Genomic DNA, 16,067 nt, shown 5'->3' with positions numbered 1-16,067 from the left:
TAACCCACGTGTATATGCATCTTCGGCAAGGTGTACCTACGTATACAAGATTTTCTTCATTCTGAGCACTTGAACTGAGATCTGTCACCAAAGTGAGTTGCCATCAAGGACAACACCTGTACCATAGCGCCACACCTATGCCAAAATGCCAACAATCTCCCCCTTTGGACTTGATGGCAACCCCACGATCCTCAAATTCATTCTCCCCCTTTGTCATCAAGGGAAAAGGGCTGTGCTCCCCTTGAGTACATGCTGATATTTCTGCTTTGCTGTGATGAACATGCTCCCCCTGACTGTAGGCAAGATCTGCAAAAAGGTGTTCTTGAAGAAGAACCATATACATCATAAAAGACCTTCCTATCACCAAAAGACTCAATACATACAACCATCACGCAACCAAGTGGGGATCATCCACCCAGCCAAGTGGGGATACATCAGAAATTTACATGTGACAACCAATCACACCAATCATCCCAGGCATAGTGGGGAAACGAAAATAGGCCGTTACATGACCTTGATAAAATAATATACATCACATAGAGATGAAATATCAAGACTTATGCAAATGACCAATAACTACTATCAGCAGCTTCTGACAATCACTGTATATATCATCAACCATGTTCTCCTTTTGTTCTCCTTTCTGCAGTTGATCCACCTGAACCAAAAATAGCTCAAGTACTAGAACCAAGAGCTTATAAGGTAATGCCAACAATGCATTATTAGAAGATTATTTTCTCCCCCTGAACCCATACCTGATGGTCTCTGACAGACCCATATCAGACTCTCTTAAACCAGAGTCTGTCCTTGCTGATTTTCTTCATAACTCCATATACGCGACTGTACCTGCATAAATCGGCGTATGTACGCGGATTCCCCTCATCCAACTCGCGTACACCAACTTTTCTTTGATACAGACAAGCTTCAACAGCAGGATGAATCATCAACTACTCCCAGCTTCTGTCTGAGATATTCAAAAGTTTCCCTGGGCAGTGGTTTGGTAAGGATATCAGCAATTTGTTCCTTAGAAGGAACATACTCCAACTTGACTTTTTGTTCAAGCACTTGTTCCTGAAGAAAGTGATATTTGATAGGTATGTGCTTGGTCTTTGAATGCATGATAGGATTCTTTGAAATGCTTATTGCACTTGTATTATCACATAATATAGAGACAGGTGGAGTACATGTGATTTAAAAATCCTGCAAGGTTTGCATCATCCAAATAAGTTGAGTGCAACAAGATGCAGCAGCCACATATTCCGCTTTAGCTATAGATAAAGCAATCGAACTCTATTTCTTGCTGAACCAAGATACTAATCTGGAACCCATAAAGAATGCACCACCACTTGTGCTCTTCCTATCATCCATGCTTCCGGCCCAATCTCCATCTGTGTAAGCATGAAGTGTGAGATCTGTATCTCTAGGGTACCATAAGCCATAGTTTTGAGTTCCTTGAAGGTACTTGGAGATTCTTTTGACTCCCTAAAGATGAGTTTCCTTTGGATTTGTCTGAAATCTTCCAACTATTCCCACTGCATGCATGATGTCTCGTCGGGTACCTGTCAAATAAAGAAGACTTCCAATCATAGATCTATAGGTTATTTGATGCACTGCTGCCAATTCATCATTTGCACTGAGGCTGCATCCTGTAACCATGGGGGTACATACTGGTTTTGAATCTTCCATGCCATACTTCTTCAGAATCTGCTTGAGGTACTTGGTTTGAGACAAGAAGATACTGCCTTCATTTTGTTGGATTTGCAATCCAAGAAAGTATGTTAGTTCTCCAAGAAATTTTGATTTCTTTCTGCATCACCAAGGCAAATCTTTGACTCATATCTTCTTCATTACTTCCAAAGATAATATCATCTACATACACAACAAGTATTAGCAATTTTTCATTTTCAATTTTTATATAGAGATTGCTATCTGTTGATCCTTTTGAAAAACCTTGTTGATGAAGATATTTATCCAAACGATAGTACCAAGCCCTTGGAGCTTGTTTAAGCCCATAGAGAGCCTTTTTAAGTCTGCATACAAGATTTGGATCACTCCCATGGATAAAGCCATCTGGTTGCTCTATGTACACTTCTTCTTCTAAGTCTCCATTCAAAAAGGCTGATTTTACGTCCATTTGAAATACTTTGAACTTCTGGAAGCTAGAGAGAGCAAGGAACATTCTGATGGCCTCAAGTCTAGCAACGAGAGAAAAAGTTTCTTCAAAGTCTATTCCTTCCTGTTGTGCATACCCTTTACAAACAAGTCTCGCCTTGTTTCTTATCACTTCCCCATTTTCATTCAACTTATTTTTGAAGATCCATTTTGTTCCTATGACATTTTTATCTTTTGGTCTAGGAACCAACTCCCAAGTGTTATTCTTTTTAATCTACTCAATCTCTTCATCCATTGCCTTAACCCAACACTCATTTTTGCATGCTTCTTTTACATTTTATGGTTCAGTGGAAGAGAGCAATGCCAAGTAGCTTGAAGCTTCTGCTATTGTTCTTCTTGTTTGTATACTTGCTTCTTTCTACCCCAAAATTTGAGATTCTGGATGATTCTTCTTAACGTACCTCGATGGAGTCTTTTCTTCTATCCTTATCTGTTCCTCTGGTGCCTCTTGGGGTTCTTCTTCATCATTTGTTTGATTTAGAGAGTAGTCTTCATCCTCATTGATATTTTCATGATTCACTTCCCTAGGGATGTATCCTTTTTCATCAACCACTACATCAAGGCTGTCAACAATTCTTCCAAGCCTTTTATTGTAACACTTATATGCTTTGCTGTAGGGAGAATAACCAAGGAGAATGCCTTCATCTGCTCTAGGTTCAAGTTTTCCAAGCTGCTCATCAGTATTCTTAATATAGCATTTTCTCCCAAAAATTTTGAAATGCTTTACTGTAGGAGTCTCACCATACCAGAGCTCATGAGGCGTTTAAGTGTTGTTCACTCGAACATTTGTTTTGTTGAGAATAACAGCCGCTACATATGCAGCTTCACCCCAGAAGGTTGCGGGAGTTCCAGACTCATCAAGCATAGCACGAGCCATTTGTTGGACTGTTCTGTTCATCATTTCCGCCGCTCCATTTTGTTGAGGAGTCTTAGCTGTAGAGAGTTCCCTTCTTATTCCATGTTCTTCACAGAAATCAAAAAATTCGTTTGAGGTAAATTCCCCACCTCTGTCGGACCTGAGGCACTTAATTTTGTAATCTGATTCATTTTCAACCAAGGCATTGAAGGATTTGAATTTTTCGAATGCTTCGTCTTTGTGCTTCATAAGTCCTAACCAAACAAACCTCGAGAAGTCGTCAATGAATAGTATAAGGTATTCTTCTCCTCGAGGTGACCTTGTCCTAAATGGACCACATACATTTGTATGGACTAGCTCAAGAGGCCTGCTAGCTGATCCTTCCATCTTAGGAAAGTTAGTTATGGTTTGCTTACCAAACTGACATGATTTGCATATGGTGTTGTCTGGAATTTTGATATCTGGAAGACCACGAACTGCCTGGTATTTGCATGCTTTCCTTATTTGTGAAAAGCTTAGATGCCCCAACCTCCGGTACCATAACCAGTGGTCATCATCCTTGCTTAAATAGCATTGTTGTTGTCCTTCTTCAAATATGTATAGATTATTTGGAGTTCTTCTGCCTTTGATCATTGTTTCTCCTGTATCAAGGTCATGAACACTACATTCATTTGATCAAAATATTACCTCAGTTCCTTGATCGCACATCTGACTAACACTTAGTAGATTATGCTTCAAGCAATCAACATACAAAACATTTCCAGCTTTGACTTGTTCTTTCAACTGAGCAGTGCCTTTTCCTTTTATGGCTGCAGTGGTATCATTTCCAAAAGACACCTTCTTTTCCTTTTCTATTGCAGTATACGATTCAAGTTTTTCTTTATCCCCTGTTATATGCTTCAAACATTCGCTGTCAATATACCATATATTTTCCTATCCTTCTGCATAGAAGGCTATCCCACATCTTTCTAGTTGTGGTTCCTTCATTCTCCATGTTTTGGCACTTGAGGTATGTTCCTTTTGAGTTGTCTTCCAAAACCTGCTCCTGCATTCAGAATCTTCACGACCAAAGTTATTACAAATAGAACATTCAACTTCATTTTCAAGGGCCGAAAAGTTGTTATAAGTCCTTTTCATGATTCCAATCTTATTCCTTTGTTTTTGAGCTTCTCTAGTCATGATTGTCTTATAGGCAACACATTGAGCTGCTTTGTGACCAAAATTATGGCAAGAGAATCATTGGCCATTGAAGAAACTCCTGCGATTATCAAATCTATCATCCAATCGATTGTAGTTTCTAATGACATCCATTCTTGAGGCAAATAGGGAAGATTTTACCTGTGGCTGATTGTAGCTTCTGTTTGTCCTTAAGGTATCTTGTCCCCGATTTTCTTGATAGTCTTTATTCGTTCTTGAGGTAAACTGTCCCTGATTTACCTGATGATTTCTATTAGGCCTTTGCTCACTCTTCTTTGCTACATCAAGATAACTTTTGGAGGTAGAATCTTGAGATGTTTCTCCATTATATCCTAGACCTGTCTTGATTAGTGGAGAACGCTGCACATTGATAATCTCATCCAGAGTTTCAGATCCTTTAAGAAATTTGAGATTAATAGCTTTTGTTTTCTCAATCTCCTTTATAAGACAAACAATTTCACATTCCAATTTTTCAAGATGTTTTCTCCTTTCATCTAGTTGATATTGTAGAGAATCAATAATTGCACATTTCTCTTCTAAGCAGATTTTGAGATTAGTCATCTCTTCAGAAAAACCTTCTACATCTATAGCATCCATGTAGTCATCATCTTCAAAAGCCATTAAAATTTTATATTTATTACCTCGTTCATCTTCGTCACTATTTGAAAGTCCATCACTATCTTCATGAGTGTAATAGCTTTTCTTATTTGCATTCTATTTCTTGTCCCATCTAATAGGTTCCTTCCCTTTTTCAATCTTATCCTTGTGAGGACTTTTGGCAGCATAGTCACCGACTCTTCCAGAAGCAAAGCATTTGAAAGGTAACTTACCTCGGAACCGTCCAATACCCCGTTGAAGATTTCTGACAAAATTTGATTCTTCCTCTTCTTCTGACACGTGTCCTGACTCATAGTACTTACCTTTTCCTGAAGCCTTGAAGGCAGCTTCTCTCCTGTCTGATGGTCCTTCTTTCCTCATTTCATAAGCAGTTAGAATACCGTGCAGTTGTGACATTTTAAGGCTTTGTAGATTCTCCTTTTCTTCTATTACAGAAACTTTAGATTCAAACCTAGGGGAAAAAGATCTTAGAACTTTTTCAACCACATGTTGAGGGCCCCGAAATCGGGTCAACAACAAGGGGGATACCCACCTGGTCCGGAACCTGCTTGGTGGCTCCTTGCCCGTTTAGAGTAGCGGGTCCGACTGGGGGTAATGGGACCGGTTTCCCAATGTGAGGGGTGTGTGTGTGTGTAGAGTTTGCTGGTATTGATCTAGGGGTATTTTAAGCTAATGTAATTCTAACTTCTAAACTAACTCTATGCTATTGTAATCTAATGAAAAACAATACATCTAATCTACGCTAACCCGAGGTATTTTTCTTCTATTATGCGATTTAAAAAGATTTCGAACAATGGCTGGTAATAAAGATCATTCAACTATCATAAGAATAGAAATCCATTAAGATAAACCATTCTGCATAAAAAGTTAGGCAAAACAGTTGTGAACAGCATATCACATAATTTGTTATTCATATGTCAAGCACAAATAAATGACTCCACCGTACAGAAGTGCCACATGGTAATACACATATTCATACATTAACATATAAAGAACTCAGCTACATATCACTTTAGGAATATAAGCAGAAATTAGTTAAGAGATAAAAGTACCATTTATGACTAATTTCACTAATAAACTTCAAGCAATAACGATTTATTTCTACTTGTTCTAATATCTGCTAAGAGTACAGAAGTGAAACATCAGTAACAAACATTAAAATGCAAACATAAATAAATCTCGATCCATCCATTCATCAAAAACCCCCTACGAGGGTGCAAAAGTGCATGTTCTAACGACAAGCTTTTTGACAGATTTCCGGACCCTTCTCCAAATGCCATGAGAAGGGTTAAATACTACTAACTAATTAATCTTAATTACACAAATTTAGGGAACGACTTCAAATGACCGCCCTTTTACTAAAAGCAAATTTATTTCTAAAAATCAAATCTAATTTCTAACCGTTTTTGTATCTGCTCCTTAGTGCTGTATGCAATGCAACGTTTGCCTAGGAAGAGTCAGCTAGTTGTCTTCTTCTTTCGTTTGAGTGATAAAAGTGGAAACAACAAGAGCTGGCACCTCTTTCTGACAGACTAGAACATATTTTCGAAAACCTTTCTCTAGCTGGGTGTATTCGCCGTGCGTATACTTAGTACAACCCAGGTTCCTTTCGAACTGATTTTGCTGTTGCTATTTCGGTTTTCGGTCGTGTGAATGACTCAATGGGTTAGGAGTCGCGTTGTCTGGACAATCCCCTGTATCGAGAATTGCTTCCGTTCTTTGTTCCAGGCTTTTCTGGAGCGTCCTCCTTCTTTTGCGTTTCTCTTTTTGCTTTACCCAGTCTGAGCTTCAAGATCTTTTGCAAACACGCTGCTTTTGTGCGCCTTTGACTCTGAGTCTTAGATAGTCTATTTTCATCAGCGCCTGTTGGTTGATACTCTGGAATCCATGGTCCTGCTGCATGTGGCATCCATTTTCGGAGGCATCTTCTCTCTGTTACCCCATTGGCGCTTTCCTCTTTTCCTTCGATGTTTCCTGCATATAGATTTATATCAGTTACATGTCCTGCAGTTTACGCAAAGAAGAAGAGAAATGACGAAAAGATTGACATGAAAGTATTAAGTTCTAATGAATGCGTAATTCTGACACTCATCATGATTTGACTCTTCGAAAAACGCGATACAATCATTCTTGGATACTGAAGCATGCGATCATTAATTTCCCTTAAGGTGCGCGCTCAATTTTTGGTTTACCGTTTATGTCGGAGAATTCTTGCGATGAGTCCTTTCCGCGATTGGAATCACAATATCGAGGACTGCGATGTCATTAAGTGTTATCTCAAATTGCCAATATCGCAGATCGCAGATCGCAAGATCGCAAGGTTTTTGCTTTATCACTCTGTGCTGGTTATGCGACATTGCGACGTGCGACGTCACATATCGGCCGTCGGTGATTCCTTAGGTTTTCCCTTTTTGAGCGCTTTTAATGCACGCGATGCGATGGGTTCTCGCGTCGCTCTTTTTCAATGTATTTATGCGCTTTGGGAAAACGCTTCTCTCTACCTTTGCGACGTGATATATCTCTTAGGGAGTTAATACAAAATATTTTTTTAAACAAAATATTTTTTGGATTTTTGGTTAAGGGTCCCCCTTTGCTTGATGTTATTACTAATATCAAACAAAGATGGGGGTTGTTGGTGACCACAACAATGGCGATTCACTGTGAAGAACCAATTATCTCTGCTTTTCTATTGACCGTTCACTTCCGAAACAACAAAATTTTTATATGTCTAAATTTTGTTATGGACAGATAGAGTAGATTTCCCCTCACCTTGTCAACGATACTTTGTCTCAACCTTTTTTATATCCCAATTGCTTGCTTCCTCAGGCTTTTTCTTGCATTCGCACCAGACATTACTTGGTCTTGATTAAAGATAAAATAAGGTCTTCTCTGCGTACTGGCTTAAAAGTATGCTCATCTGTCGTAGGTAGAGCCTCTGCTGCCCACAAGCGTCCATAGCCTCGACAGGGTTACCATGTTATCCAGCAATGATCCTTTTTCCTGCTTGAGGTTACTCGCAACATTCTAGAGAAAAAATCCTTTTTGACACACTTTTCCTTTTTTAATTCTCTAAAGAACAATGTCTTGGTTTGGTGGCCAAATTATGACACAGTCATTCACTTGATTTACACTTTTGCTGAAAAAGTCGGCTCATGATGAGACCTCTTATTCTTTGAGATATAGTGTTTTCCTTGGATTGTTTCTTTGAATGCTGCAATTTCCTTTTAGCAGGGAGGAAGTCATTTTTTTTCCTTAAGAAAGCTCTAGACGACAATAACAGAGTTTTTGAAAACAACAGTTTTGCAGAGAATACTTATTTTATTATTGATGATACCTTTCATTGTGCTGATACAAAACAATTCTTTACCAAAGGTTTCTTTTGTCAAAGTTTTTAGAGGTTGAAACTAGCATCGTAATCAAGGTGAAGTTAACTCTATTTGTCAATAATAAAATTCAGATTTTCAAAAAAATTTGCTATTTGTACAAGCGAAATAAAAATTTGATAGAGAATTGGCATGCACTTTCATGAATCTTTTTTAAATGATCATTTACAATAGGTTTTATTCATAAAAAGAGAAAAACAAAACAAAATAAAAACTAAAAATTAAATCTATCCTACAAAAATTAGAAGAATTCTCTTCTATGGAAAATACATTTTGAGAATTTGTCCATTCACGGGCAGATAATCTCTCCTGCCTGTTAAATCCTGCAACACAAAAGTCGATGGGCCTATGACCTCTACAATCTGAAAAGGACCAAGCCACAGCTTCTGGAATTTCGTATGTTTGCCCTTTTCTTCATGAGCCTTGTCCCATTTTAAAACTAAATCTCCCATCTGAAAGTTTTTTCTGGTTATGATGCTTGAGTCAAAAGAGGATTTTATTAGCGCTTGGTGGTGAGCATGGGTTTTCTTAGCTTGTTCTCTTTGCTCTTCTAGTTTGATTATTTCCATTTGTCTTAATCGTAAAGAGGAAGTAGATACTTCATCGATATATTGCACTAAAGACAAAGAGGGAATGACTAGGTGAGTCGGAAGAACCACTTCTCTCCCATAAACTAAATTAAAGGGAGAAGTGCTGATAGAAGCTTTCTTTATAATTCTATCTGCCCATAAGGCATTTACCAGCGCTTTGTGCCTATTCTTTTGGTTTTGGTCGACTGTCTTTTTAATAATCCTGATTAGGTTCTTGTTTGTTGATTCGGCCAACCCGTTACCTTGCAGATAGTAGTTGGCAGAATATTTCAGTTTGAACCCTCTTTTGAGCGCAAACTCAGTCATTGCATTTCCAGAAAAATATGATGCATTATCAAACATTAAGGCCATTGGCAATCCACACCTAGTGATGATAAACTGATCTATGAATTTAATAATGTTTTCAGAATTAGCTGTCTTGAGAGGAACTGCTTCTACCCATTTGGTAAAATAGTCAGTTGCCGTGAGGATATACCTATGCTGTTTAGAAGAGTGAGGAACGATCTCACCTATTATGTCCAGGCTCCATTGACTGAACGGTTGCTCAATGTTAACCGGTTGCAGTGGCATGGATGACTTTTTTTGTTTCCCTGCAGCAGTCTGGCAGACTTGGCGTTTCCTTACGTAATTGTATGAGTCTTTGAACAGTGTGGGCCAGTAATATCCTGCACGCAAGATTTTATGTGCGGTGGCTTCTCCAACATAGTGTCCACCTGTTGGTCCATCGTGAAGTTCCTGCAAAACCTTTTCAGCTTCAGTTTTCTCAAGACATCTAAGAAGCACAGAATCATAATTTCTTTTAAACAGAACATCATTTATGAGCTGGTATTGTTTAGCTTTCAATCTCAGGGCTCTCTTCTTGGTGTGATCCAGGTGAAATGGAGCATACCCGTTCTTAAGAAAATAAATGGTGTCAGCATATAATGATTCTGTGTCGTTTAGGCTTACCTCATACGTGTGTACCTCTTAAGACGAGTTCTCAGGAATTTTCGATGCTTCAGCTAACATCTTGCAGAAGCCTTGACCTCTCACGATGTGTGCTGGCTTGATCTCAAGATCGTATTCTTGTAAGGCGGTGATCCAATTCGCTCTCTTTTCGCCCAAATCCTTCTGTATTAGGAGGTTTCTTACCGCTGGGAATGGTACTATGACTTTGGTATGGGCTTTTAGCAAGAAAGGTCTGAAATATTTGATTGCTTTCAAAACAGCATATGCCTGTTTCTCCACGTCTGAATAATTGAGTTCACCACCTTGTAAGTTCGAGCTAAAAATGCGATTTGAGCTTCTGCCTTTTCTTGATTCGCTTGAGTTAAAATTGCAGCATAAGATTTTTCTAAGGCAAACGTGTATAAGATAAAAGGTTCTGAAAAATTTGGGGTTGCTAAAGATGGAGTGTTGACGATAGCTTGTTTGATTAAGTTGAATGCTTCGTGCTCATCTAGACCCCATTTGAAATTTGAATTCTTCTTTATCATATTTTGTAAGGGAGAAATAATACGTGAAAAATCCGGGACAAATATTTTGACAAAATTGATCTGTCCAAGGAAGGATTGCATGGCTTTCTTGTTATGGGGTATGGATATTTCGGAAATTTCCTTGATTCTGTCGGGTTCTATGTGAATACCAGATTTCGACACTATGAATCCTAACAATTTCCCTTCGCTTAATTCAAAGAAAGATTTCTTTGGGTTGAGCGAAATCCCATACCTCAAACATCTTTGAAAGATTTGCTTCAAATCTTTGAGATGGTTGCTTCGTTTTTTGGAGTACACTGTTATATCATCCAGGTAAATCACTACTGATTTATTGACTAACCCTTTAAACGCGATGTCCATGGCTCTCTGAAAGGTAGCTCCGGCATTGATCAGACCAAATGGCATCTTCCGATATGCATAAGTGCCCCATTTGGTTCAGAACGTAGTCTTTAACTGATCATCGAGATGCACTAGTACTTGATTGTATCCTGAAAATCCATCCAGGAAAGACATTAATTTTGAGCCTGCTACTGCCTGTAATATTTGTTCCATAGGTGGGAGGGGCAAGTTATCTTTCTGACAAGTTTTGTTGAGATTTCGGAAATCGATACAGATTCTAATGTCTATGTTTTTCTTCCTAACGGGTACCATATTGGATACCCATTTGGAATGCCTGATGGGGAAAATTATTCTGGCTCTCAACAACTTATTAAGCTCAGTTTTTATCTGATTTTCTAAGTTAGGGTGTATTTTTCTAAGCTTCTGCTGGACAGGTTTTTAATTGTCAATCATAGGGATAACGTGTTGAATGATAGAAGTGTTGTATGTCTTTAGCTCATCGTAATTCCAGGCAAAAACGTTTTTGTATTGTCTCACAAGACGGATATATGCTGATTTCTCTTCAGGGGCTAGGTCGTGGCCTAGGTTAACGTTTTGTGGCTTCTGATCGGTCCCTAGGTTTACTAATTCATAGTTCAGGGTAGGACTATAAAGTTTAGCATTGGTGGACCTTTCAAACCGACTTTTCAAATCATATAAATCTTCTAACTTGACCACTGATTTCGGTATAGCATTGTCAGTGCCATTTTTTTGTATTTGGTGATCATGATGGCCTTCGTTAATTATCTGATTTGAGTAGGATCCTTCAGAGGTGAGGAAACTTACGATGTCCGGATCGTCATTGAATACTCTCCAATTGGTGATGTTGTCAGGGATGGATGGTCTAAAGATTAATTCTATTGAAAACCTATCAGGACTAAAATCTTCGGAAGGAATAAGTCTAGAGGCTATGTTAGCTAACAGGTCTGTGCTCGTGTTTTGAATTCTTGGAATTGACGAGATGTTGAACGCTATGAAATGTGCAGTGAGTTCTTGAACTAACGATTGATAGTGCTTTAAATGACTTGACAGGCAATGTATGGTGTTACGTACCTGTTTTACAACGATCTCAGAATCTCCAAAGACTTGAAGATACTTAACGTTGAATCCGATTGCTTTGTATAGGCCTTGAACCAAGGCTTCGTACTCCGCCGTGTTGTTCATGCAATCAAACTCAAGTCTGCATGTGAGCATAATCTTGTTCCCGTTCGGGCTAATCAGAACGCATCCTGCTCCTGCTCCCTCATTGGATTTAGACCCGTCAAAATATAATTTCCAAAATAAAGATGTATTTACAGAATTATGTAAATAACTAAAACATTTTGAGTCATCAGTTTGGGAGAAATTTTCAACTTGGGATAAAACTGAATTCTCTAAGTAAGGTGAGATATGAGCATTGAAATTGCTGAGGAAAGAATCTACTGCGTAATTGCCTACAATGCTGCTATTGTATGTTATGAATTCATTTTCTCCTTCCAGTTCTGTCACTATGTATTTTTGGTGCAACTCTTGTTCAACCTTTATCTGATTTGGTTTACCATTTTATGGTAACCACATGTGCAACCAGTCAGTTGAGAAATATCCGTGGAGTTTCTCCGACCAATCCCTGCTAAGAATCAAACCATAGAACTCAGGGATATCAACTACTAGAATGTCGATAACCTGACACACTTTTGGGTTAGACGACAATCTTATGGTCACCTGATTAAGTTCACCAATCGCTTCGACTTGGGATCGATCAAGTTGAACTATACGTACTGCGGATTTTTTATGTTGCACATTTAATTTGGCACATATTGACCTGGGTAAAATATTCGTTGAAGCACCAGAATCGACCAAGCAATTGTGCACGTTTTTATTGAAGATTTCATATGTGAGAAGAAAAGGAGGAGTATGAGATCTTGATCTTCCTCCGATCAAGGCGATGTCATTTGGATCAATCTTATTGATCGCGTTGGTTGGAGGCCTTCCCAGATTGTGGGAAGCTACAGCTGTAGGTAAAGATGTAGTAGGCACAGCATGTAATTCTTTCATCATTATTTTCTGCTGGTGTTTCAATTTACTCAATTCATAAAGAGTGATGTTAGCCCTAGTCTTCTTCATGTCATCAATGATGTGACACTATTAGTGTTCTTGATGGAGGTGCTTGATCAGATTGGACTGGGCTAAACTGGGTCGCTTTAGCAGTTGTCTTTTTTGTTTCGACCTTATCTTTTGTTGCAGGGCTTGCACCCTTTTGTTTTAGGGTAGTTTGGGGAGGATCAAGTTGATTTTTGCTTCTCGTGCTAACAGGAAATGCTTCTTGATCCTCTTCTTGTGGGAGGATGAAGTCCCACATTCCTTGTAGTTCTACAACTTCTTCATCGTCGGTCTACCCTTCAGTGGTATTCCCTTCTTCTTCGTCTTCTTCAGATTCAATGTTTGAGACAACACTGGGTGGTTTTACCTCCATGGGAGGATTTCTTTTAAAAGTCCTATAGGGCTTTTTCGAAGAAGTCTCTGCTACTTGTTTCTTAATATCAATCATCTCATTGGACATGGCTTTCAACACTTTTTGTAATCCTTCCAAATCGAAAGGATCTTTCGTTTGCTTCTTCTTGGTGTCTTCTTTGAAAGAGATCTTCTTAGATTTGTGTTCTTCTATAGCAGATCTATTTTCTAGGGCTACCACATGTTTTTCCACTGCTAATGCCTCTGTCAAGTTGTCAACTAAGGTGGCCTTGTTTGCCCTATCTACGAAGATAGCCAAGTTTGGAGGTAAAGCCGTGATGTACCATTCACATCTTACTTCCTCGCTGGGTTGTGAAGCAGCGGGAATTTTGTTGAGGATCTTATTGAACCGTAAGTTAAAATCTTTAATGGGTTCTCTAGCCTCAGCCTTAAGATTAGATAGGTCATTGATCAATGTCGTCGTGGATCTGTCATTACCAAACTTGGTGAGGAACTGACTTTGAAAAATGTCCCAGCTTGTGATGGGTCCGGAAGGTAACGAAAAGTACCACGACCTGGCTGTTCCTTGCATTGTATAAGGGAAAAGCCGGACAACAGCGTCTTCGTTAGTAACTCCGTTGAGATTAACAGAAAGCATGAAATTATTGATATGTTCTTCGGCTAGCATACCTACTTCTGGATTGAATTTAGGCAGCCATTTCTCAGGATGGGCCGGTATAGGGCTCAGGGGTGGAGGCATTAAAACCGCCCCAGGATTGTTCCAAGGAGACTGGGCCATCATTGAGCTGCTAGTCAATGGGAGTGCAGAAGATGATCCCTGATGCTGAGAAGGCGAAGATATTAAGGTCTTTGATGTTTGAAGAGGAAGGGTTGTGGAAGATGAGTGAGTGATCTCGGGTGAAGATGTGGGTGGCTGACTTCGCGGTGAGGGAGTTGAAATGGACGAGGTAGATGAAAGAGTCTCTCTGTCAGACTCTGGAAGTGCTTTCCTTGCTCTTTTCCTAGTGGGGAGAGGGATTTCAGTTGGCTGGATGCCAAACTTTTCACTCTTCGATCTGGTCAGGGGATGAGCAGTATTGTACTGCGAAGTCACGCTGCCTTTAGATTTATCAGACCTCTGAGTAAAAATAGAGAATCCCTGGAGTTTACGAATCAAAGTTTGAAGTTCAGGGGGATCAATGATAAGTTGGTTTGATATATTAGAGTGTGTAGTAGCGGTGGATGCCCGAACGACTTCTAGCTCCGAGTTTAATCGTACCGGAGAAGTCGGGGGAGTTGGTGAGGGTGATTTGCTCTCAGAATGGTATTTAGATTTTGATTTATGCGCCCTTCATAGCTCGTGCCCTCCTTCTAGCACCAAATATGTTGAGGGCCCTGAAATCGGGTCAACAACAAGGGGGATACCCACCCAGTCCGGAACCTGGTTGGTGGCTCCTTGCCCGTTTGGAGTAGCGGGTCTGACTGGGGGTAATGGGACCAATTTCCCAATGTGAGGGGTGTGTGTGTGTGTAGAGTTTGATGGTATTGATCTAGGGGTATTTTAAGCTAATTTAATTCTAACTTCTAAACTAACTCTATGCTATTGTAATCTAATGAAAAATAATACATCTAATCTACGCTAACCCGGGGTATTTTTCTTCTATTATGCGATCCAAAAAGTTTTCCAACAATAGCTGGTAATAAAGATCATTCAGCTATCATAAGAATAGAAATCCATTAAGATAAACCATTCTACATAAAAAGTTAGGCAAAACAGTTGTGAACAACATATCGCATAATTAGTTATTCATATGTCAAGCACAAATAAATGACTCCACCGTACAGAAGTGCCAAATGGTAATACACACATTCATACATTAACATATAAAGAACTCAGCTGCATATCAATTTAGGAATATAAGCAGAAATTAGTCAAGAGATAAAAGTACCATTTATGACTGATTTCACTAATAAACTTCAAGCAATAACGATTTACTTCTACTTGTTCTAATATCTGCTAAGAGTACAGAAGTGCAACATCAGTAACAGACATTAAAATGCAAACATAAATAAATCTTGATCCATCCATTCATCAAAAACACCCTCCGAGGGTGCAAAAGTGCATGTTCTGAGGACATGTTTTTTGACAGATTTCCAGACTCTTCTCCAAATGCCATGAGAAGGGTTAAATACTACTAACTAATTAATCTTAATTACACAAATTTAGGGAACGGCTTCAAATGACCGCCCTTTTACTAAAAGCAATTTTATTTCTAAAAATCAAATCTTATTTCTAACCGTTTCTGTATCTGCTCCTTAGTGCTGTAAGCAATGCAGCGTTTGCCTGGGAAGAGTCGGTTGGCTATCTTCTTCTTTCGTTTGAGTGATAAAAGTGGAAACAAAAAGAGTTGGCACCTCTTTCTGACAGACTAGAAGATATTTTCGAAAACCTTTCTCTAGCTGGGTGTATTCGCTGTGCGTATACTTAGTACAACCCAGGTTCCTTTCGAACTGATTTTGCTGTTGCTATTTCGGTTTCCGGTCGTGCGAATGACTTAATGGGTTAGGAGTCACGTTGTCTGGACAATTCCCTGTATCGAGAATTGCTTCGGTTTTTTTTTCCAGGCTTTTCTGGAGCATCCTCCTTCTTTTGCGTTTCTCTTTTTGCTTTACCCAGTCTGAGCTTCAAGATCTTTTGCAAACACGCTGCTTTTGTGCGCCTTTGACTCTGAGTCTTAGATAGTCTATTTTCATCAGCGCCTATTGCGTGATACTATGGAATCCGCGGTCCTGCTGCATGCGGCATTCATTTGCGGAGGAATCTTCTCTCTGTTACCCCATTGGCGCTTCCCTCTTTTCCTTAGATTTTTCCTGCATATAGATTTATATCAGTTACATGTCTTGCAGTTTATGCAAAGAAGAAGAGAAATGACAAAAAGATTGACATGAAAGTATTAAGTTCTAATGA

The sequence above is a fragment of the Pinus tabuliformis genome, chromosome X (assembly GCF_031772625.1).
Source record: "Pinus tabuliformis cultivar Carrire ecotype Pingquan chromosome X, CPIR1, whole genome shotgun sequence".
NCBI lineage: Eukaryota > Viridiplantae > Streptophyta > Pinopsida > Pinales > Pinaceae > Pinus > Pinus tabuliformis.
Note: the sequence above shows the minus strand (reverse complement) of the source record.